This window comes from Candoia aspera, chromosome 8 (assembly GCF_035149785.1).
Source record: "Candoia aspera isolate rCanAsp1 chromosome 8, rCanAsp1.hap2, whole genome shotgun sequence".
Classification (NCBI taxonomy): Eukaryota; Metazoa; Chordata; class Lepidosauria; order Squamata; family Boidae; genus Candoia; species Candoia aspera.
Genome location: NC_086160.1, coordinates 48,638,058 through 48,664,754, shown reverse-complemented (window position 1 = coordinate 48,664,754; position 26,697 = coordinate 48,638,058). Strand labels below are relative to the sequence as shown.

At 35.9% G+C, this 26,697-nt stretch overlaps 1 long non-coding RNA gene across 1 annotated transcript; it reads right to left on the bottom strand.

The window, feature by feature from the left end:
• Nucleotides 1–13,606: 13,606 nt before the first annotated feature.
• On the bottom strand, nt 13,607–24,929 carry LOC134502184 (uncharacterized). The gene is made up of 2 exons (XR_010068423.1): nt 24,829–24,929; nt 13,607–13,958 (listed from the first exon to the last, which is right to left on the bottom strand). It is a non-coding gene; the product is annotated as an uncharacterized LOC134502184 (long non-coding RNA).
• Between the last annotated feature and the right edge of the window lie 1,768 nt (nt 24,930–26,697).

Here is a 26,697-nt window from a genome sequence, read left to right as displayed (position 1 = left end):
TAAACCTACCCTATATTCACTGCCTATGAAAGTCTTAGAATGACAGCAGAATGACCTGGCTTCTATGTTTCTGGTAAGAATGATTGTTGACACACATTAAACAGGGTGATTCACACAAACAGCTCACTGTTAAATACATTTTAAAAATTACTTTATTCCATAATTTACATTATATATATTTACGTATGTGAAACCAGGCTCAAGAAACACTGGAATAACAGCATTAAAGTATAGTGATATACCAAGGAGGTATAGTTATGGGAATTATAATTACATATCCAGCTTTGGAAATTACACATTAAACTGAAATCCAAAGCAGTTTGGTTGCATACACATTTATAGAGCACTTCCTGAAAGTAAGTGTTGAAACCATTATGGTGAATAGTGTCAGAGAACTGCTAAACATAATGGCTGATATCCTGACTTTGCTCCAATTTGTGAGATGGTCACCTGAGTTTCATTTATGAAAACCTGCATTTGAGGATTTCGTTACTAGGTGCATGTATGTGTGTGCTTTGGAATGGTAAGAGAAATTGTAGGGAAAAAGAGAAATCCTGCCATAAAATCTTACTCCCCTACAAGATCACAGGCCTATCTGTGGATGAAAGTCTCTCTCTCTTCCATTTGTAGAGCTCATAGAGTCTGAATCCATGCATTAATTCAGAGTTAAACTGTTCATACCGTATGCTTAACCTGATTAATTCATTGTCTTGGTTTGCACAATACATTAAACGAAAAACTACTGTAACCAAATGTCTTGGATTCATACAACATATTAAGCCACCTGCCGGGGGTGGGGGGGAACTTGCCAAGTTTAGCATGCCATGGAATGCAGCCATTCACTGGACAGGATAAGTATGTTGTTTAAACACTAGGAAACACTGGAGTTTCCTAGTCTGCAAATTTAAAATTTCAGTGACACTGAACAATTTGAATGGCTAATATGTATCCTGCATTTTTGTTTACAGTACTATGTATAAAGGCATCCTGCGTTAAAAATAAAATAGTACAACTTGGCATATTAGCTCTCTGAATTGTCCCATAGCAAGCATTTCCAAACAACTTCTTAAGAAAACAGAAGACAAACCCTAGTTTTCCTTGTTCCTCTACTTGCATGCACCTGAAGGTGGAATGGAACATTTCACCTATACTCCACAATTGTTAACAAAGAAGTGGAGGTATTTGGATTACTTGAGAGCAATCTGAGTGATGAGATTCGGTGTTTCTCGTTTACTGTGTAAGAAGTCAGTGTTTCCAAGTTGGACTTTTGAAAAAAAAGGGTGGTAGTGGGGAACAGTAACACATACCTAATGTTACTTTATGATGCACATGTTCCTGAAACTTTTTAAATTAAAAAGCTTTTATTTCCACAAATTTATTTGGTGGTCTTTCCAACAGATCTGCATTGGATTTGTAATGGGGAATGCTTGAGCAGGAATGTAGCCTTTTGTTACTATGAATAGTTTGGGGCAGATTAGCTGTGTGCCAATTTCCTGTTGCCTTTCAGAGCTGCAATCTGAACCCCGTTTGCTTCTGGCTTTTGCACAATAGAAAACAATGGGTGGCTTCATTCAGGTTTCACTTCAGAACTCTTAGGAATAGGGGAAGTGGCTAAAGCCCTACTTTACAGGTAATTAACAATAGATCATGTTTGCTTCCCTCCTCCTCCACTTTTTTTTTTTTTAGACCTGATAAAAGCTTAAAAGACCTTTCTATATGCCAGTTTAAAGACTTCAGGAACTTCCTGTTGTCCCTGCTTTTCTACATTATACAATTCTTTGGAATTTGTTATACACCTATGCCTGAAAACACACAAGGAGAAAAAGTAAAGGCATAGGGTATCTTAGGAAAGTCAGTCTGCCTTTTTTTTTATCTCGAATCTTTTGAAAAGTTTTGGTTTATATATCAGACAAGTCGGGCCTGCAACGGTTTTGCAGTGTGAATCTTCTGAAGAAAAAAAACCCCTTGTTTCAAATTCTAACCGTTTTTTAAAGTTAGCAAACGTTCAGGCTTCCTTTTCAGGCAGGGACTCTCTGAGAGCAGCTTACAGAATACAACAGTGCAATGAGAAATAGTGAAGCAATAAAAGCTAGTGATAATGAAAGAAACATCCCATCCTGAAATATTAAAAACTAGCAGACATTTCAGTCTCTTTGGGGATTGAACTCCTGAGGTCAGATCTGCAGCAACTCTGATTGATTGATTGATTGATTGATTATGCACCATCACATCAATTTCAACTCCTAGTGACTACATAGATATTCTCCATCTGTCCCTAAAGCTGGTCTTTCGATTCTTCCAATGGTGCACCCATCGCCACTGTAACTGAGTCCATCCACCTTGCTGCTGGTTGTCCTCTTCTCCTTCCTTCCTTCCACTTTTCCCAGCATTAGAGCCTTTTCAAGAGAGCTGGGTTTTTGCATAATGTGTCCACTGGCATTTAAAATAGCCATTGAGATCTATCTGTTTTGGAAAGCCTTTGGGGATGGCTAAATAGTGGGTCTCCACTCTTGCTGTAGATGTTTGGAAGTTACTGAGGGGCCCATTCCTTGGTGTGATGAGGAATAGGAAGATTATTGTTATTGCAGTTCATCTAGTTTCATCTAGTTTGTTTATTTTTTTTTTATGCTGCTGTTTCCCCACCTTTATGAATCACTATGTAAGCCACTTACATCTTTGTTGGACTGTGTAGCTATAAATGACATAAATAAAATACTAACATTAAAACACTATTAAAGAGACTGCAGAAACTAATGGAGTATTTAAGAACTTGACAAACCATTGCTGATCGTGTTTTTTACAAGATACTGAATTAGTCTGGTGCCAATAGGGGCAAATGATACTGAAAAAAAACATCAGACTGAGGCCAGCTCTGGCTGGCTGGTAAGCAGCCATTTGTAGTTGATGGCTCATTGACACGTTCCAACTTTTAATTTTTTTTCATGCTTTTGTTTTTTCAAAATGAAAATATGAACTGCTGGGACCCAGTTGGAGCTGGAGCCAATAGAAAGGAGGCTAGAGAAAGCTTAGCCCCTCCCTACAAGTTTTGGTTCCCATTTCACCATGGATTCAGTCCAACTGGATAGACTGTTGCCTGGACCCACCAAATCTCTGAGGGATTGATTCTACTGTTGAACAGCACTTCATGTTAGGAAGTTTTTTTGGGAATTTGCTTTATCATAACTTAAATCCATCATTGAAAGTATTGTGCTGTGGAACAAGAGACAGCATGCCTTGATCAATTGCTTCCCATAGTTTGGAAATTACACTTTTCTGGAGGCAGCTAGAAAACTGCATTTGTCTTTTTTGCAGCCACATTACAATGCTAGCTGATATGCAATTTGCAATTAACCATTAAAAGCCCCCACCAAACAACTCTATTGGCATAAAAATGATATATTAATCAAAATAATAATTTTTAAAGCTGCAGAAAGCAATCATATTATGCTGATTTGGAACAACAGATTGAAATAAATTATAGTATTTTATGTTTTGCCTATTCCATCAGGGCTCTTCTTTTATTCTGTGATATAGTTGATTGTTTGGCCATTGTTCAGAATAAAACATTCATAATAGAAAGCTTGCCTTAAGTATATTTAACTTCTAAATCACTCTATATTCTTTTTATTTTCCTCATAGAACCATTTTCATTATATTTTTCTTTTTCCTAAAATTGTAGAGAAATTATTTTTTATTCAAGCACAACAAAACTCCCTTTTTCCTTCTCAATTTCTTTTAAATATCCCTAAGTGTATTAAAAATTGAATACTGCATTCACCTTAATCCGACAACAAAGAAGATAATAAGCCATTTTCTTTCCAGGTTTAAAATCAAGTAATTGGAGGCCAGATACACTGGCTGTATCAAAATCTTAGCTATTCCTTGGTGGATTTATTTGCCACAACAGTGCTGTGTGAGATCCTGCCTATCTCTGTGTTAAGTGGTGCGACTAACTTCTGTCAGGTGTGATTTATTTTCTTTTTTCTCATTTGCTTCATTTCCAGAGGGAAGATCCTGCGTGCCGGTGTAGGAATATGTTTGATTAGTTTTAAAATAATGTTTTTGTTTGATATTTTTTAAGTGGGTGGGTAATATTTTCTGTTTTCTGAGATAAAGGATGTTGACTTTTAGACATGTGCTGCTGCTACTGAGCATTTCTGTTACTGATGGGCTGATAGTCCGTATGGTACTCCTTAGCTAGAAAAAAGTATGGATTGCATTTCTAGCATCTGTTGACTAAAGCATAGAGCACTGTTTGGTCTATTTATCCACAATAAATAATACTTGAATGTATAAAATATTTATGGAATTTTTATAGATTATATTATGTCATTAATGGTGCTCTCTAGTAGTCTTCTACTGGGGAAACCTTCACAGAACTGCGTCTGAATGACAGAAGCTGCAACCTGACATCTGGAGAGTATTGGTCTGGGACAGCTGATGTTTAAAGTTACACACATTGAATTTGTTCACTAAAAGTTTATTATAAATATAACATATTTTTCTTTGATCATCTTATCACTTAGAAAATATTTTTACAATATATTTTTTTATTTTTTATTTAAATTTATATCACTGCCCATCTCCCCCCAATGGGGGACTGTTATATAGGACTGTTATATTCTTATAGAATTCTTATAGAATTAATCATACTATTATCTTTAAATATACATTTAAATATACATGTTTGTTTATTTTTGTTTATAAATAACTTAAGGTGGCAAACATACCTAATACTCCTTCCTTCTCCTATTTTCCCCACAACAACAACTCTGTGAGGTGAGTTGGGCTGAGAGAGAGGCCCAAGGTCACCCAACCCGCTTTCATGCCTAAGGCAGGACTAGAACTCTCAGTCTCCTGGTTTCTAACCCGTTGCTTTAACCACTAGACCAAACTGGTCTATCTTTAAATAGATTGCAAAGAGTCTCCTTTTCGGGCGAGAAATTTGAAATGTATGTATGCATGCATGTATGTATGTATGTATGTATATACAGTATATATATATATATATAGAGAGAGAGAGAGAGAAAATCCTCTGCTTTTCAGTAGGACTTATTTTTCAATAAGTACTTTTAATCAATGCATCATTGCATGGGATTTTGATGCATTCAAGTCCACTTACAAAAATACAGGACCAAGATTACCCATATCCATTCATTCAGAGGTATGTAGTGTTCACTTAATGACTATAGAATCAAGTTCAGACCTGTATGTATGAAGGGACTTTTTTGGAACTGCTGTTTCATTTGCTATGCTTTCATAGCATAGCATATTCCACCCCCCAAAAAAAAACTGGTGTGGAGGGAAGAAGAAAAGTGACCAGACTGGTGCCAATTATGCAGTTATAATGACCTTTCATCCAAAAGCTTATTCATTCCTAGGGTACGATTGTGACCTTCTGCATCTGTGTAATTGCAATACATCTTTTACTTCAAATAGAAAAAGCAAACTTTTCCCCTGAGTTTACTAATAGTAAATGTGTTGCAAGTGATGTTATTGGTCTGTGCATCATATTTAACTTCAAGTAATCTCTGTTGCATTGATGGAGAAAAAGGAGCTTACAGACATTTTATCATATTTGTATTGATTTTTTTCCTTCATATAATTTACAACTAACTAACTCAGAGTCCCCAGTTTTCTGCTTAGGCATCAAAGTCCAAAATGTATGTTATTTTAGCTGAATAGTGGGATATAAATAGAAGTGGCATATAAAATGGATTAAAAGCAAGTTTTGTACATTCTATTCATGGAAAAAAGATACTCCTTAGTGATCATTATCATTTAATCATTATCACAGATAATACACATGATAATAAGGCATTATATGCCAGAGTAGAAAGAATAAAGTAATACTACTTCATAACTACAGTACCTCAAGTCTGATTTCTTCAATTCTAACTGAATAGAAGAACTGAACAGCCTCCAAAGGCTATTGATGTTAGAGCTAAAATAAAACCTCACAAGGTTGTTGTTATGGGGAAAATAGGAGGAGGAAGGAGTACAGTATTAGGTATGTTCCCCACTTTGAGTTATTTATAAAAATAATAAAGGTGGGATGAAAAAAAATCTAAAAAAAAATGCTGCTCCAAAATTTCTGGTTTATAATCTTGCTCCTATATAATTTAGCTAGGGATATGGATACATTTTAACTCAGAATTCCGTAGGAAGGATCGGTGAGACTATGACCAATTGTAGAAGCTTTGTCAGCATAATTTAGAGTTTACTGTTAATTAGTGGACTTTGTTTCAAATAAACTCATTTGACAATTTTTTTCATTGCCCTAAGTTCTAAGTGTCTGCATGCTTTTCCATTCTGAAACTTAAACAGAATTTTTGATTCCATCAATTGACTTATGGTCATCCTATTTTAGAGCATAGTTCAGTGGCTGAGCAGATACTGTTCATGCAAGTTGCAGGTAATAAGTTGTAGTAGATCGAGGCCTTTACAAGTCTTTCAAAAACTGCTCATGTCTTGGTTCCTCAAGGATTTTGGGACACAAATATTGCATATCATTTCAAAAGTATTTAGGTGTTGTTCATGTCACCTAGTCCTGATAATATCCTGATTATACACACTGGACAGTGTTTACTTTTTGGTTAAATTTGTATTCCATTCTTTCTCCTGAGCTTCAATGTGGCATTCAGCAAAGTCCCATCCCCCCGCCCCATTTTTTAATCTCACAAAAATCTTAAGAGGCAGCTGAGAATGAAATTTTTTTTTTCCTGGTTATGTAGAGCTTAAGCATTACTTCATATGTCTTCTGTAAGAGCTGTAAATCAAGGAAATGGATCACCTTATAGAGTGCATGCCTCATACAGAAAGCCATATAGAAAGCCAGTCTGGTCTAGAGGCAATGGGCAATGGGCTAGAAACCAGGAGACTGAGAGGAGGGTTCTAGTTCCGCCTTAGGCTAGGTGACTCTGGGCCAGTCACACACTCTCAGCTCAACTCACCTTGGGTGGTTGTTGTGGGGAAAATAGGAGGAAGAAGGAGTATTAGGTATGTTTGCCGCCTTGAGTTATTTATAAAAATAATAAAGGGATAGAAAATAAATAACATAAAAATAAATAAATAAGATGCACTTGACATTGATAATCTCCATACAGGAAGTTACCTGTCGAAGTAGAACCATGAAAGGAAAAGTTGCATCTATTCAACACTGTCCTGTCAGATAGACATGACAGGCATATGAGCTTTCATTGGATAAAGAATTGCAAGAGAGGCTGAGTTTGGAGAGCTAAGAATTAAAGGGAAAAAAAGAGCTAAGAAAAATGTAATAGTCAGGACAGACAATTTTTGCCCCTTTGCAGAATTAGCAATTTTTGTCACTGCAAAGAAACCTGGGTACATGCAAATGCCAAAGGAGAATAACAGGTGATTTTTTTTTTTTAAAAAAAGACATGGGTATCCAACCAAAATTGAGAATACTAAAGTCTACTGATATCATTGCAAAAATTAACTTTGATTAATTATGGATTAATAATATTTATGGTGTATGTATAATGATTAAGTACATAGTCAATGTACAACTCCTGTTCAAGCGATTATGGGGGTAACAAACCTGGGACTTGGATATGTACCAACAGAATAAATTCTAAATATAAAACAAGCCTATCAAATATTCATACTAATTCAAGCAGCTTGCTCTTTCTGAAAGGTGGATATGATGGTGGAAAATAAAATTTAAGTATCTTTCATGGTTTCCAGTTTCCAAAACAATTATTGACATAGAAATATTTAATCATCTTTATTTTGGGTAGCCATTCAGTATATTCTGTACAATTTATTTTTTGATAGGTGAGTGTTGCAACCAAAAATCAGATTTTTTTTTTTTGCAGGGGGCAGGGAATAATGATTTCATCTATTTTAAACAAAATGTTTTTGATGATTTGTTAGACATGACATTTCAATTTCCTCTTTCATAGTTTAGCTCTGTTGCATGGACCAGGGTTTGAATCTTTTTATAGAAAATATTGTAGATAAAATTTACCAAGACAAGAAAACTGAAAGAAGTGGTGTTGAGATAAAAGAAGATAAATAGATGTCTCAGTATTAAAGGGGTACAGCAGTTATACTTTTAAATTGTGTCAATTAAAACTTTAGTCAAAATATGATGATGGCTAAATTGTTCTTTGCCTGGCTAGGAGAAAATAAAATTCAAAAGAGATTGTCAGAGTTTATAAATGTTAAAGGTCTTTTTCCATGGAAAGTGCTTTCTCAAGAACAAAGCTGACATCTTTTTCAAGATGCATCTAGCCTGCTTTATATTTAAATTTGGTAGTGTGGTTCTCAATTAAATATGAAACATATGACTACCCTTGATATTGTTTATTTTGGAGGACTAGTTCATTAATGCAGCAGATGTGACTTGTATACAGGAATGAGCTATCACTACAGAAAGAACTTAAAGAGTAATTCCTAAAATGATGTTTTGCAATAGAATCAAGTGGCTGTTTGAGCAGGTTTGGTGAAAAGTTGATATGTTGTTGGAATGTCCTGGCACACTCATACCTCCTTTTGTTAGCCTCCTCTTCATTCCTCTCTTCCAATATCCCTGGTAAGGGGAAATATTAGAATGCAATTTTCTTTCCCATTTGTGAAATTGCCTATTTTCTTTTCATATCCTCCTGGACCCATGAATGAATGGGGAAACATACAGAGATACTGCCTTGAAGCAGACATTGTAGGGAGGAAATCTTTTGTGGCTTAATTGCTGTTATCATCCCATGGAGTCCTTGGTGCTCTCTGAGCTTGGTTGTTTGCTTGCAGACGTTTCATTACGTGACTAGGTAACATCATCAAGTCTAGCACTGGTGATGTTACCTAATCATGTAATGAAACATCTGCAAGCAAACAACCAAGCTCAGAGAGCACCAAGGACTCCACAGTTCAGCCCTGAGCTACAGATATTCTCTTGTGTTACGATCCTATCATTTTGTTTCTAGTTCTTTCTGTTTCTTCATGTCTGAGTTCTAGATTAATGTTATGTAAATATCATTTTCCTCCTGGTTTGGCCCTTTCAATCTGACCTTCAATCTTCTCTTCTGGTTTCTGAAACAATTTTGAGCAGTTTAAGCATGAGGTTTATGAACATGTACATTTTTGGTAAATTCCCTCTTAATAAATGAATAACAGAATTTTGCATAGATTTAAACATGAGGGCAAAATTCAGTTGGTTATACCTCTTATGATATGTTTGTGACTACTTATATCACCAGTGAAATTGAGTTCTCTCTACTTATAAATAAAGGAATATCACAATTCTTCTCAAAAGTGAAAAAAATTGTGAAAATTGTGCTGATCACAGAGTACGTGGCAGAATATGTCAATTTTGTGATGTATTGCACTGATGGCTGTTTTTCTATCACAGGTTGCTCAAAGCACTAAGGAAAGATTTGCAATAGAAGGTTGCATAAGTGGTAGCTTCTCAAGGCAAGGGGAGAAATGGCATAGCACAGTCAAAGGCGTAAGATGTGGCAGCAGGCCATCCTGGTTATATTCTGTAACTTAAGCTAAACATTATTTTCCTAATTAGGCATTACTATTTCTAGCATTCTCTTCTTTAAAATATCCTATCTATTCCATAGCTACTGTAATGGTAAAATATTATTTAAACTTCTTGAGTTGAATATACTTACAGAGATCAGGTTTCTAGGCTGACCAGCTTTCTCCAGCTTAAATGAGACTGGGCGGACACTATCAATGTTTCTTTAATAAGCCTTACCTAGAAACCCAACCCCCCACACACTGTTGTTACATTGGACAGAAAACTTGGCTTTTAAACTGCCCCTTCTCTTTTTCTTGGGGCTGGATTAGTTGGAGAATACTTTGTTCATTACCCAATCAATCTCCAGGGCTTGTTGGGACATTTATTTAAGCTGTCCCTTCCTTAAAACCAACACTTTTCAAGCTGAGCCTCTGAATTATATTTTTCTCTGTCACTAGCAAATAGCAGTGATAACTGTGGAAGGAACAGTTAAATGATTCTCCTGTGGCTTTCTGTTTTATTCTCTTTTGGATCTGCCTTCTTCATAAAGCCTATATATCCCAGTGAATAAAAATGAGAGACTCATCTTGCCGTCAGTGTGTGACAGAACATGTCCTTCAGTCTCTGGGTTGGGAAAGTCGCCTTTTTCAATTCCTTGGTGCCTGGGAAAGTTGCTTTTAAATTACAACAAAAGTTTGAATCATTGCATGGAGTCACTGGCCCCTCTGAGGGGGCTTTCTCTGTCTTCTTAAGAACAGACCACGCACAGAGCCAGATGGTTCCCGTCTGCTGGCTTTATTCAATGCACTTCCTCCCACAGACGGGAGCCCTTTTGCCCTGCTTCCACCCCTCCTCTTTCAAGCTTCCACCATGGAGCCTTTCTGTTCTGTGGCTGGAAATAATCTTTTATTGCCCAGTTGTTCGGAAGTGACCTTTTGCCCTTGATTAGATAGCACCAGGCACTATCAGCGGATTGCTTTTGAGCTGGCAGTTCCTTTTTGTCTTTTCTGATCCAGTGTCAGGGAGAACAATGCAAAGGTTTGCAAAATTTTTTAGTTCAGCTAAGGCCCCATATGAGATAGCAAGAGGTGGAGAAAGATACTTGTATGTTGTAGATCAGTCTTTGGAGACTCTGATAGTTTGTGTGTGCATGTGTATTAAAGGAAAGTGTAATACAATATAAAATAATCAGTTCTGGCAGAAAAGTGCTTGTTAGTTTCACTTCATCTTTTCCACTTGGGACAACTAACAATGAAGGGAAAAGGATAAAAAGACTATCCATCAGTTAGTGTTCTGTAAATTCCTGTTTTATGTTTTTGCATTACCTATAAATATGCATCATTGTTCTTTAATACAAGAACCTTTGCTGGCACTTTTGCATTAGATATTCAAGCTCCCATTTGATATATGCACATTCATTCAACATGAAGGACAGTCTTGGGTAATCTAGAAGTATAGTAGTTGAAGACACATAACTAGACAGTTACAACTGTGATTTTTTTTATGTTGAAAGGTCAGTATGGAATACAGAGTGTTCTAGCATACTTGGCCTATGTTCTATAATAACTGAAATCAAAACCAGTAGAATGAAATGTTGAGGTACAGGGATGCCATTGCATCTTCAGATCTTGTACTTGAGAAGAATGGCATATATCCATCAATTCTGTGTATCAAATGAGCACAACCACCCACTCACCCTTATTTACACCTATCAATCAATATTTTTAGATCCTAAGCAGTTCCATTCACTTAGGCAGACAGTCTTGATGTTCTTAGTCTCAAATCTTTATTTTATTGTTAATTATAAATTAACATTAAATATCAGCAGCATAAACATTTATCGGTATAACTGTACTTCTTCCCTTATTTGATCATAGCCAATAACCTCTTTTCATGCACTGAGCTGTTTCTTACTTGAATAGAATATGTTTCCCTCTTCCCTCAAATGCACGCATTCAGCAACACTTAAGCACACATTTACTGAAAGCATTGGGTATCCACAGAAAGCAGCTTAAGTGCAGAGTGCTGCCTCTTTCCTTCTACCTGAGTTTCAAGCAGGACTGATAATTATTATGTAGTAAATTACTATACTAGAAGTAAAAGTTGAATATTAACAGCTTAAATTTTCACCTAATTTATGAATCAGATTTAAAATTGAATAAATATAACATGGGTCAAGCTAAACAAAAAGTATCTTCTGTTCACTACATGAACAAACTATTGACAGATATCCCCACTTCAGCAGAGACGACTGATTTTTTTTAAAAAAATTGCTGTAAACTTTCCTTTTAAAACTTCAGAACAAGTTGTTAATCAGGTTAATAAATATATGTGATGTCAGTAATGACAATTTTAAATTTTCTTTGAAGTATGAAAAACGTCCAACATACTGCAGTAAAATTATCTGTTATGAACATCTGCACATAATAGGTTAAACCCTCCCAAATATTAGTTATACTGTGGAGGTACAGTATATCAAATTATCTATTCCTTCGGCAACAAATACAGATTAAGAGAAAACTGATTTAGAATAAGTGGAATGCCAGCATTGGCAATATGTTGAAGGTAATCATATACTGGTGCAATTAGGCATGGTTTATTACACTTCTTAAGACCCATCAAGTTGGAAAAAGCTTTTGGTCTTGCTAGATAAAGTGCCATTTGAATTTAAGAAGTGTTACCTTTAAGTGTTTGTGCACTTAAATGGTACACATTTCTTTCCAACATTGTCTTTTACTAGACAAGAAAATTGCTAAATTTTCATGAACTGATGTTTCATTCATGTAACAAAGGTCTGCCTTCCCTCTTGAGAGGCAAGCTCCTCAAATTAAAGTAGGAAAGTATTTTTCCTCCTCTCTCATTTCATTGATATATTTAAAGTAAGCAACTGTTGCATTTATGCCAGTGGTATTCAATCTTCCTGGGTTCCGTCTTTCACAGAATGTGCATGTGGAATTTATATACAGTCATTTGAAGAATACTTACTCTGCTTAAAATGTAACATTTAAATTCTTTAGTACTAACCATCTTGACTGTATAATCTTAAAAACTGTATTATCTTAAAAATAAAAATAGTTCGTTCATAGTTGTTTTTATTTAGTGCAAGAGCAGCTAAAATTACCCAGTGGGCAGCACATTTTTAAAGCATTTTTTTAGCCTCCAAAGGCTGCAGGTGGCATGATGGCGCACATTCATCTTTTAGCAGTGGTGTTATCTGAAATGGATAGATTTTCTTACTAAGAATATGTACCCTTCTTCAGTTCAGCTATGAAATTTGGGAGGTAATACAGTGGCTCTAAGCATGTGTAGAATGCTAACAGTTACACTTTATCTATTCTCTCTCTCTTCTCTATTTAGCTTGGTTAGAAGTTGTGATAAGATTTAAGCGTCAGCCTTTTTCAAACAGGAAATGCTTCATCTGGATTTCTTAGATTATTTTTAAATACACACACACACACACTCAACCCAATCCATCATTTTACCAGATGATGGTAAGGCATCACAGATTACGGTAAGATTGTTCATTTGATTTTGGCAGAGTGGTGTGTTTTAACCCAGTAAAGTGTCACTAAGTCACTAATGATGAGTAAATATACTATGGCATAGTACAATATACAGATCAGATCATTCTTTTGTATCTCATTCTGTTTGTTCCATCTCAGCACTCTTCATACCTCCATTCCAGCTTTGCTTTATGGAGAAAAGCAGAGGCATTAACACCTTCTATCCTGGACAGCCAATCACATAAAAAAGAAGGCTATTTATCATAGTAAATGTCTCCTCCCTGTTCTTCCAATGACGAGTTGAAGCCTCTAGCTTACTAAATAGTTGTATTAACATTATGGAAAGTTAATATTGAGTTACGATAAGCATCTATAATTTTTTACTGACTCAAAATTGAGATTCTCATTGTCCAAAACTTCCATTATTACAATATTGAAGGCAGGATCATACTGTTCCAGCCCAGTATTACTGGAAGCTGTTGTCTGCAATAATAAATACTCTGATCCTGTCTTCAATATTGTAATAAGACAGTGATACCTCTCATCATATACTGAGTGCCTCACTTACCAATAGATATGTGCTAGAACTAAAAAGGAAAAGCAACAAGACAGGATCTGTTTTCTTGCAAGGCTTTAATATTCTAAGAGACCCCTTTTATACAAAGTCAGGCATTCCTACCCTTTGGCAGCCCTGGATTTTTAGTGAAGTCAACACCTTCACAAGATTAACATACATTAGCCATCATGTTTCAATATTTCCCTTTTTCTGTATGCATGGCTATTAGATGCGCGTGGAAAAAATGCCATGCATATCAAAAGGCCTATTTGCATGAGAATTTCCAGTGGAAATGTCCTGTGACCTTTTCCTTGTCTGGGTGGCTAATCCTATTTGAAATTCCTGCCATGCTCCTATGGAAGGTCAGTGCACTTGGGAATCAAGCTGCACCTGCTGCAGGGTCTTAGTCTGCCTGCAAAAAAATGAAAGAATACACAATCATTTCAGAGGAAACAAGAGCACTAGGTAACTTTCTGTTGAAAAGGCTTGAAGAAGTAGTGGCATATTTTAAAGAAAAAAGAATTAAAAAGAGCAACTTCACTCATCTTGCATAGTTACAGTGTAGTATAATGCTAAATTATTAATCTGTATTCCACCTTTATGAGCAAGGAAAAATATTTGGGATTTGAGGTAAACCACAATTGTCTTTCCTGAGAGATAGATTGAAGTGTTGATTTATATGGCTGTGCTTGTTTCCCTCAAACAAGTGTCTCAAAACTAATATCCTAATCACATGTTCAACAGTGGTGTGTGTGTGTGTGTGTGTATCACTGCATTTCCTCAAGTGTGTTTTTCTGTATCTATATCATTAACTGAAAATAAATGGCATATTAACTAAAGCAACAACAACAAAAATTAAGCAGCAGCAGCAACAGCAACAGCAGCAATAATAATGGAAAGCTTCATTTGAAGCTTGCTGTGGAAACGTAGGACATGGCTTGCTTGGGCTTTTTGATGGATAAAGAGTTACACAATATATTTTATGTATACTGTTCTATGTTCTTTACCCCATCATGTAAAACCGAATGTGGGGATCCAAGAAGAATTTGCTGATCAGACCAAAGACCTGTTCAGTGAGTCATTATGTTCCCACAGAGATCACAAAGATGTCCATGAAAAGCTATAAGCAGGATATTAACACAAAGAACACATCTCACATTCTCTAGAAATAGTATTGGAGGCATACTCCATTGGACATATTAGAGGTACTAATATAGCTATCATGATAAATAGTGGCCACTGATAGCTTATCATCTGTGAATTTGTCTACTCTCCTCTTAAAGCTCTCTAGTACAGTATATAGACAGCTTGCGGAGTGAATTTGCTTTGTCTGTTAAGAGCAGCTATCTTCTTACTGGCACTGGTATCATTTGGAAATAATGGTATAGGATGTTGCTGTAGTATTGTTGAACAAAGTAGTACAGAATTGGAATGACCTGGAGACCTGAGTTCATGTGTGTGTGTGTGTGTATGTATGTGTGTGCATATATATATATATATACACACACACACACACACACACACATACACACACACATACACACACACATACATACACACACATGCTGTATATATATCTGTGCATAAAAAACAAACCTGCAACTTACATACTATGTGATTTTCTCACCATAACATACAGTAGTATGGTTAACACTTTTGCTTTTTGACATTTATCTAACATTTAATTAGGCAAATGATATATTTATTAGCTCATTTGAGATTAAAGTTAATTATTTGGAAAATACTGTATATGGATGCAGAAGCTAAAATATACTGTATTTCGTGAGAGTGAAAATGCAACCTCAAATGTTATATCCAAATGCAGTTTTAGAAAAAAAACTGAATAATTGATTTTTGATTTGAAATTATGTTTTTGAGAGGTTCCAGATGAGGAGTGCATGTTCTAGCAGGCCTGTACTGGGGGAACTGCAAATAATTCTCTGATTCCCATAGACAGGCTTTAGCCTCTACATAAAAGGATCTTGAAAATTTTTTTTTTTTCTTACCATCACAAATGTATACAAAATGCTGGACTCATTTTATATAAATTTGTTCTTCATTAACTAGAATACTGTTGATGTATTTATAGAAAACAATAATATAAAATTGACTCCATTGTGTTCTGAGAAATAACTTTAGTACAGAGATTGTTAAAGAGGGAAAAACACAAATCAGTTCTAACGTTTTTTCAATTAGCCTGAAGCACTAATTTCTCAGAAAGCGAAATAATCTTTCCAATAGTGTAATCTGCCACCTGTATTTTAAAGATAAACAAAAATTAATGCCTTGAAAAAAGTGTGCATGGAGGAAGGGGATTGTTTGTACGAAATCTGGCTGGAATTGGTTTGAATGGGGGGGGGGCAGCAGCACTCAAGACTTTGAAACAGTTTGTGCATGATTGAAAATTGTTCCAGAAGATAACAATTGTTGTATAATGTCTTGTGTTTTTGCAAGCTTGAGCATTTCTTCCGGGTTTAAGTCCTGCTGGATAAGACCCAATCTCAATATCTTTCATCACTTATGCTGTGTTAAAAGTCCACACATTTTATCTAGACCAATGATAAATCTCTCCTTTTCTCAAATACGTATCTACAGAAACATGACAAACTTTCCTTGCACATATAATAGTTAAAAATAAAGAAGCATCATTGTTATGGTACCAAGATAAAAAAGTGTTGCTCACCTGCATCGTGCACTGTGGAAAACAACTTGTCTTAGTACAAAAACAGTGGCAGGATGATAATTAAGCATCTGAAGTTCTGTCATAGATCAAAGGCTATATCTCCTATATTACAGCTTGGATTGTGATCTTCCCAATATGGAGTAGGATAGTCCTTTCTGGGCATTTAACTACATCAATATAGATGTCATTAATCCTTTCACAATGTCTCTGAGAATGCTGATGGCAATTTTATAGTATCTGTGAGGTTATACTTTGGGTCATAATTGCTACTCAGAGAGTTGATGGTCAACTAGATAGAAAAAAAAACTGATTGCATGCGCTTTATGGCTTTTCAGTGTATGGTTTTAAAACATCGTATTTAACATAATTTCAGTCCTCCAAGACTAATAATGCTTCTAAAGGCTCTTAGTATTTTGTGACAACCATATTAATGCTTGCAAAAATTACCAAAATCAGGCCTGCTGAGTGCAATAACTTTGCAAAGGCCAGCCGACAAAGCTAGGACACTGGGCTAGCCTAGTGAGTCATTACAGCAGCTTGTAAATTGGTTGCTGCTGGCTATGGGTTGAAAAGTTAGACATTGGAGGTGCTGTGGAGTACATGGTCTCATTAGCATTTCAATGAGACCTGCTTGTTGACTCTGTGCCCAGCACTTGGGCAGCTCCCATCAGAATCTTTCTTTGTTGGTTTTAGCTCCGGTCAAGTCCACTTGCCGCAAGAGGGGAGTTAGGCACATTTAGTTTGTTTAGTCAGGCAGAACACTCAACAGGAAGGAAGGAAGGGAGGAAAGAGGAAAGGGATTCTCGGGCCTTGCCATTGTCTGGGCAACAGGACTGAAGCAGCCGCAATCACTTCTAGTCTGTAAGGTGCACTTCAATCCCTTACAAATCCTCTCAGTGTGGAGCAAGAGAACCCAGACAGGGACAGATGGTGCAACCCCCTCAGTCTTTTCTTGTTTTGATTTTTGTTTTGAAGTAAAGAAAGTATTCTTGCTTCCTTTCTCAGTGATATCACTGAGAAAGAAAGAGAGAAAATCCCAGTATTTCTAGGTAGCTTGTTCTTTTGAGTATATTCTTGCCAGGTTACCTTTTTTAAGATGACTTCTGGAAATTGGCCTGTGACAAATGCTTGGTTTTTCTCTCCAGCAGACCACTGTTGTAACAATTGCATAAGAAGTTACTGAAGCTTTGTGAAATATCATGATGATGTTATTTAGCTACCATTAGCTACTGAATTCTGTCAGAAGAATCATTTTAGGCTGGTCTACTATGGTTCATTATAATAATTTCCCAGGGCATTGGGACAGTATTGTCATCTTTTATTGATCACCTGATGTTTTATCTCCTCATATTCATATTTTTCCTTCCAACAAGGATAACTTATTTAATCAGAGAGACTTGGAATAAAAACACAATTCTACGAATGGTCCAAAGTTCATCAAATTCTAATTTGGTGTGGGTGCGTTGCGGGGGGAAGTAATGGGTAATTTGTCATCTGCTAAAATGGTCACTGTACTTGTGCCTTCCTTGTGCACTTTTCATGTTCACTACTTCTGAACACTGTATGCATGTGTATAGATTTTTGAACAATTAAACAAATACTTTAAAATACATTGATACTCTGGAATTTCAAAATACCAAAACATCATTTTAGAACTACAGTATATTTTCATTTTTAGTTTTCAGACTTCTATAAAAGGAACATTTATGTGGTGTATGTACATAGATGAGTAATGACTGTCTATACAAAAGGGTGATCTAAAAGTGTTTGAGCTGAGCTTGATTTCATGGATATGAACATGTCCAAACAGTTTTATTGGCAAGAGTACATAAGCAGTTTTTCATTGCTTTTTTCCAGGATACTTTTTCAGCTCCCAAGTCCTGATATTCATAGTAGTCTCCATTCGTCCATAGTAGTCTCCCATTCAATTATTAACACGGCCAGACCTTGCTTAACATCTGAGCGTAATATGGTTAGCCGGATGCTGCCATCTGCTGAAGGAGGGAGGGAGACAGAGGGTACCAGTTTGATGTAATGGTTAAAGGCCCTAGACTAGAAACTGAGAAACAGTTCTAATCCTGCCTTTGACATGAAGTCTGCGGGAAGACTTTAGGCCAGTCACTCTCTCTTTGCCCTAGGAAGAAAGAAATGGCATATTGCTTCTGAAAACTTCTGAAAAAAGACTTCTCCAGGCAGTCACCAACTGTCAAGACTGACTCTCAGGTACAAAAATACACATATATACCCGCTTGTTAACTGATTATGAAGAAGTGAAAAATATACACGAATCAATTGTCAGATTTTGAACAGTGAACATCTGCAAACATTACTCCCTAGAGACACTTTTTAAAAACTAATCTGCCTTCATTAACTTCCAAGTGTTTTCAAATGTTTTGTTGCAGGACAAGTCCATTCTTTATGATCTACCTTGTGGTATAGATAGGATATGGAGAGTTTCTTGACATAAAACTTGTACTACAAATGAATTCTGTAAATACTATGTTGCAGTTCTGCAAGTAACAGAAAGTAAGGAAAAATAAGGTTAGGGTTCATGCAACACATGAAGCCGGAATCAGCCACATTCTACAATAGTGAGATGCATGAGTTTAGTGATTGTTGTTTGTTGACAATGGTTGGTAGCTTAATATGATGTATAACCCAGCCAATTGTGGCTTAATCAACAAATCATGGTTAACTAAACTATGGCTTAATGCAATACATAAAAAACAACCTTTAAACTCAGGCTTGCATTTCTTCCTTCCACAAATCTATGCTTATTTTACCTTATCATTGGGCAAGGCAATTTGAATAAGGACACAATTACATAGTTAACTAACATATGGAAGAAAAAAGTCCTGCCCCCCTCTTCCTACATATCTTTTCTGGACTAATTAAGAAACAGTTTAGATTAAGTCTGGATTCTCATCCAAGCATTCAAATGCCACTATATTTTTTTAAATATATATGAGAGAAGAGAGAGGACCTATAGATTATAGGTATAGAAGGTATAGGTATAGGTACAGTGGTTGCTTTAACAACTGGAAGTGAAACATTTGCCATTCTTTAGAGAACGTATTATAGGTTGCTTAAGAAAAAAAATCTCTTTATATGTCAAACCATTTGAACACTTCCTGGTTGCAATCTGAAATGGGATTAGTCAGTTGTCAAAAATTGACCTATTTTCCCATACGTTGTTTAATGCACTTAATTATGACCATGTCAAAGAACTATTAGCAAATAGATAGAAAATAGAGATCAAGACTAGTTCAGTCCAACATTAACCTTCAACCAGATTCAGATTCAGTGTTAACTAAAAGTACTATTTAAACTCAAAATTACTGAAAGTATAATATTCAGCTATAAGATTAATACTTTATTTTTATATGCAAGAATTCTATTAGGCAACTACTTTGCTACTTCTCCAAACCTAATATAGAATGTAATAAAAGTCAAACTGGTCTTTCAAGCAGTCCATTTTTGTGTTGTTCATAAAAGTTAACCAGATATTTTGTACTTCAGATTTAAAATATGCTGAGAATGTATCTCATATATTAAGGTTAATTTTGCTGGGGAAGAGAGCCTGTGAGGCTATCCCTCTTTGAGTTTCATTTTTCCGAACACAATCTTCATCAGGATCACTGAAGAAGGAATTATGTGAGTAACCCTCTTTCTCTCATACAATAGAGGATAAAATCATGATATCCCATTAATAATAGCAGTAGGAAAACAGCTGTTTTTGGCCACATTAAAATTTCTGGGAGAGAAAGAGAGTTTACATATCTGTGTACAGCTACCGTACATGTATAGTCCCCAATCTGTCACCTGTCACAAGACAGAACCCTTGGGACCCATAGAAATTGTGCCTACTTTGTTTACAGATAAAGCTATGTCTTCTGCTTGCATTGGACCGATATCTGAAGAATTTTTACAAATTTCTTCCACAGCCTTTAATTTGATGTAGTTTTTGTATATATCAAAGGTCCTCAAAAGTGTATTTTTATAATTAATATGAGCAGCAATACATAATGTATAGCAGATCAATAGATTAAAAGTGGGTCACATTGTATCTGCAGTTAGAAATCCTGACCTCTGAACCTTGTGTGCATGTAGGTTTCTGCAATATCAGGAAAAAAAAAAGACTGTACACATACACAGGATGTACAAATGTGAACTTTGTGCACATGTATAGAAGTTGGGAGCAGGCACTATGCGAACAACTGTTTCTCAACCACATACTTTACAAATAGGTGAAGCAGGCCAAAGTAGCTAAGAATAGCCACTAAAAATAATACTGTGTTCTTGTTTGAATTATGTTATTTTGATGGCCTAGTAAAAGAATTAAACTTCCTCTACTATGCGAGATAAGATTTTTTATGATTTTTAATGAATTTTATCTTATGGAACTGTGAATGGAACAATTTTCCAGACTTTCCAACTATTTGTAGTTATCTCCCTTTTACTAATTTTTGCCCAGCATCACAGCCATTAACCATGAGCACAATGTAGTACTTTTTCATTATGTAGAACAGTAAAGTTCCCATTTACATTTTGTATATAAAAGGATCAGAAAGAAGTATCCCTAAATATTAGGACTGTGCAGTATTCTGGATTTAAAGGCAAAATATGGTTTGGAAAGCATGTACAAGTGTGCATACAACACCAATCTTTAGCTCCTTAAACCAAACACAACTTTTCTAGAATAGTGCTGCAGCTGCAGAGAACAAGCCATGTGTTTCTGGGGAAAAAGCACAGCTGCTTTAAGAAGTTGCAGAAAGGTGCTATGTCAGTGGTCTTTGTACAGTCCTAAATACCTTTTTGCCTTTGAATCCAAAATGCTGCTAATAAATGCAATTTTGTATAACTAGCTGGTCATGTTGGAAACTTATTCAAATACTACCTGGTACCTAATTATAACTGCTTTTGAATTTCTGACATAGTAACATTTTAGCAACCTTAACTTTGCTTTCTTCTAAAGCTGGTAAGAAATAGAAACATGTGACCTAACAGATATTTAATGGGAATGACAAGAGCAGCTGATGTTTGTTTGTTCTTAACTTTAGTTAGCCTTAATATTGAATTCATTACTGTTTTAGCATGAAGGATTGTAAGATTTCTATTATTAAATAAAGTTTTCAAACATATGTTATATAGATGGATCACTTTTCAAGTTCACTACGATGAGCAGGCTGGGCTGGGCCTAGATGGAGGATGCTGCAGTCTAAACAGAACTAGTCGACCTGGTTAAGAGATCTGGATTAAGGACAGTCTGCTGTTTTGGAAATGGAGGGGTTCCCAGACTGGTGCTGTGCCTCCTGATGTGTGTGAAGAAATTCCAAATAGAGGTGCCAGAATGTGAAATTTTTAGAAAAAAGATCAGTATAAACAAAAAGTCACATGAATATCTGGGAAAGTCAGGAGGTGGGAAGAATGGCAGCACTGCAGCAGGAAGACAGGGACCAATTGCTGGAAAAATGAGGCTGGAAGCCCACTGTGAACTTTTATACATGAGCAAAATAGGTGAATTCAATGGGCATTTGCTGTATGCTGTCTGTATGTGTCCATATGCTGTGGTCAAAAAAGTCAAGATAGCAGTAGTGACAGTGGGATCAAAGTTCTGCATGGTTTTTATATGTGTTATGTATGCAATAACTCATATAAAAACCATATAGCACACCTTAAATAACACATATAAAAACCATATAACAAGCCTTAAAACCATATGGAGCATTGATTGCACTGTTATGGCCCATCTGAACTTTTTTTTATCATACGGTGCAGATATCTCCGAGCATTTGATTGGGAAAGCGTATGCTTCGTAAAAAAACTAAAAATGAAATATGATACCAAAATGTTTGGGAACTCCTGCAATGAAAGGTATAGATTTAGCTGAGATAAGTTTGTGTGGTAGAGTGTTAGACATTTCCCTAACAGATTGTTCCACTTGACAGACTAGTGACTTGCTTCTTTCAGTATGCAGGAAATGAGGTTTTGTTTTTGAGACAAGATTATACATAGATATAGATAGTCAGACTATACATGTGGATGCTATTCAAAACTACCAAGTGTTTCTGCCTATGAGTATTGCTGCTTCCCTTGTCACTGGTTCTGTGATGGCTCTGAATTCATTTCTTTTAGATGAATCTTTCTGTGCTTTCCTACTGACTTGCAGTATAAGCCTATTTGATCTCCCAGATACACTTTCCTTCTTCTGATGATGAGATCAGTGCGGATCTTCAATCAGCCTGGCTATCTCAGGACCACCCATGTCTTCTATGACAACAGCTGGCTTTGCACTGCTCCAAATCCTTTCTCATAAATATGAATATACCATATTACTGAGAAGACTGTGGAGAGTTATAATCTGTGGAATTATATTGTTTATAGACTAATAGTATCATACAGAAAATTTTACTATAAATAATTTTTAAAAGATTAAAATTGGATTCTATAACTATATAAGTATGATTATCATACTTTCATCAAGAATGGTTAATCAAACTATTAGCTATGTATTGAACAAGCTCAGCGTATGCACATCTGCAAAACAGTATAGCTTGGATAGATTTCTTTTACGAGTTGGAGGCTCTGTCAGTTCAGAAGAATGAGTGAAGAGGAGCCAGACAAATATAAAGGCCAGACAATCAAAGCTTTTATCTTTTAGATCTTGCAGATGGGCCTTCTGATCAAATGACTAAATACTGCTGCCAGATCAGCAAGTAGCAACCACAAAACACCTGTCCTTACTTAAGTCTTTTACATTTGCAGCTCTTCCTGTAAGTTGTATTTATACCTATTCCATCTTTAGGCTTATTGTCTTCAGTCTCACTTACATGCATGAGAATCAAAGGCTTCAGTGGAGCATCTCAGGTGACAATGACACAATGTAAACATGTTACATATCACATACTGAAATGGCAGGTTCCTACTTTGTTTTTTTCAGTATCAAAATAGTCCCATAAATGGAAAACAGTTTGGTCAATCTGCTCAGCTTCTGCTGAATTTGATGCACATTCATGCAGGATTTTTATTTTTTTGCTTTTAATTACAAAGCAATGAATTGTTTCTATATTTATGTGGTATTTAACCCTTTGATGCTGAACCACTTCCTCTAAAATGAAAATAATAACTCTCTTTCCTGTAAACATAAAACTACAGTATGTGTAAGAACCAGCAATTTGCTAAAATTGACAGCTTCAAAAATATAGAAAAGGCATATTTAACATGAGAAATAATTAGCAAAAAGTGAAAAACAATACTAGTCTGTATCATATTATCATTATTTAAGTATTTTGTATGCCCACCACTTATTGTGACTGTGCACAATATTGTATAGTACCAAACTGCATATTTCCAGCTTCTTATCACAAAAGTATAAAACAGTAACCACAGTGATTTGTAAACATCTTGTTTTGAGAACAGGCTAAAAATATTTGGTCATCTTAATTTAGAACTCAAGCAAGGGCTAGATGTCAGGAATTATGCACAATGTGGTTGAAATAAATAGCAACACAGTCATCTAATTAAATGGATTAACAATATATTCCTGTTCATTGCTACTTTTGAAGTAAGTCCCATGCATACAGCTTCTTCTGTGCAGAACATTAGCACATAGAGTAAGAGGATTTCAGACAATCCTTCTTTTTGGGAGTTAGTTTCCTGTGCATCAATTACATGTGTTATTCCGCCACCTGAAATTTTAAATCATATGGTCTATGTGTCTTTTCAGAATACAGCTTTTTAGAAAAAGTTTCTACACATTTATGGCAGCTAAGTTTATCAGCAAACAGACAATCATCCCTAAATAAAACCCTTTCGGTTCAGAGGAAATGTACAGTATTTCTGAGTAGCATTCTGGATAGAGGGAATGGCTGTCATGTCCTGCTTATGAGCTTCTGAGAATTCTTTGGCAACTATCACAGGGGATGAATCAAGAGGTTCTACATTGCCCTTATAGTATTCTCATCTTCTCTAACATCCTGACGGTGCGCAAGTCTAATTCTTAAAAGTCTTCCTGCAATTCTGAATGATGAGGCATTTCATAGAGAGCCTAATGATTTTGCTTTTTTGTTGGTGTGCCTAATGTTCTAACATGGGAGGAAAAAAAGGATTCTGAATATTTCTGAGACCTAGTAGAATCTGGCAGGGTTAAAAGCATTTCAGCTTTTTTTTTTTTGGAAGGCAGGCTTTCTCTTGGCACATGCTTTTTGTGACCAGAGGGCATAAAGAATGTCTGAATCGCTGACACAGCCTCCTACAACTGTGCTGAAGTGCTGCTGGTTACGCAATCATTTCTCTCTCCTTCTCCCCTTGCCCTCCCCCCACCCCCGCCCAGAGTCAGTGGACCAACCTCTTTCTTCCACTGCATAGTCCTCTAACCTTCTGAACATGAAGCTGTTCACTGAAAATGGCTTGTCGTGGCCACACAGATGTCTCAACATTTTATTCCACACCATTCTTTAACCTGCCTATTTAGAAGCAAAGCCCATAAACTTCACAAGGGCTTACTCTAAGATAACTATGAGTAGTGTTGCAACCTTTTACATTTTATGGCTCAGTTTTACTTTTGGCTTTATGGTGAAGTGATTGTTCATAAAATTACGTTTCTTCCTTCCAGTTCTCTGTATAGGGGTGCTGGCTGGAGTTATAAAATGTGCAGCTTCTACAATCAGCTCAGGCTGGAAATGTTTTCTTTGTTGCTGGAAAAAGAGAGCAAGAGAGGGAGAACATGAGAACTAGCTCATACCTTAAGGTCTTGTTACTAGGCAACAGTGTTCCATTTGCCAATTGCCACCATTTCCTCCTTCCCGTATTACAGGCCTTATTATTAACATTTAGTTCAGAGAGATTGCTGTCATTATGTGAAGTAACTTCCTTTTGAGGTTACTCATTAACCTTAGGTATTTTACTGTGTGATTATAATTGCCAAATACCATTGGCATGGAAAAATTCCTCAAGAATTGGGAAGAGAGAGATTGAGAGAGATCCTATTTAATGTTTTTCCTTTCCTCTTTTTGTTGCATGACTGTTAAACAGCATTGGATTGCAAATGGTTAGATGTGAACTTATCAACAAGTGTGAAACTTAAAATAGTTTTCAATCATATTAAAGACAACAATCCTTGTTGATTACCACCATCACCACCACCCAAAAAAGATAGCTTGTCCAATCTATAGGGCCCTGCCCCATGGCACTTACTATGCAGTCCTGAGCATGTACTGTATATAGGATTAAAACTTACTCCCAAGTAAGTATGCATTGGATTGCATGACTTTAATTGCTTGCTATTTTCTGTTATGATACTCTTTTGAAAGATCAGATGAGTCTTTCTGGCTATTAGACTGTAGACGGAAAAGCCTGATTGCTTGCTGTATGGGATTCTGAAATCTACTCTAGATGTAAGAACTACATTTTAGATATCAGTTTAGGTAAAATATACTTGGAACCATGGTTATAAACTGCATTACACATTGTATCAGGCAAATCTCTGTACATAAATCTTCCCTCTATTTGTTCTTGTGTAGAAGTGGATCAACATTCCTTCTAATTTAATTTTTTTGACAGGCTACAGCAGGCCCCTGAAACTGAGATTCCTGGGTATGCCTGCCATGTGAGTCAGTGGGGAAATATAGATCATATTCAGGAAATTAAAAGTCAAGTGATAGAAATGCTTTATATTTTCCATTATTTTTCATTTAAAATGAAAGTGCTCATTTTGAAAGAGAATAGGGTCAGCTTTCTTCTTAGGTACCTTGGCATTGCCATATAGGGAAAAATATTTCCAAAATGATTCCTTGTATGAGTATGATGGGGGAAATAAATATATTTCATTTAAAATTTGCAGTTATCTGTGAATAAAACCAACAGATGAAATAAGAATGGACAGCGACCAGAATCACAATCCGGATGTAAAGTTGCAAAATGCCATAGTCAGCTAATTTCTTAAAGAATCAAATATTGCCAGCAGTGATATAAAGTTCATATTACCTAATTAATAGCAACTACTGAATGCTCAGAGGAAAAATGGAGTTTTAAAAAAAATAAAGCTATGTGGGCTGCATCAAAAATGCATGTGCATAAGGTCCCTATGTATATATCTAAGATCTCACAGGAACAAATTTAGGAAACGATTACATAAAAAGAGCTGCAGAAGTCAGAGTGATCTCACCGACATCACAGAAAATATTCAGTAGGTGTTTGATATATATTTGCATAGTATTGAGTCAGCAATTGCTAGCAATTAAGGAAATGAATCTTCCTGCAACACAATATACTGGTTTAAAGTGTTGGAAAAATATACTACATACTCCCAGAGTTGAAGTGGTGTATCTCAGGAAATTGGCCAGATTCCTTGCAATAAATAGTATCTGCATTTATTGGATAATAAATAATTATAGCTATTAATAATAGATAATAAATGAGAGACTGACTAAATTTAGTGGTTATTATTGCTACCCTGGTCTTGATCTTA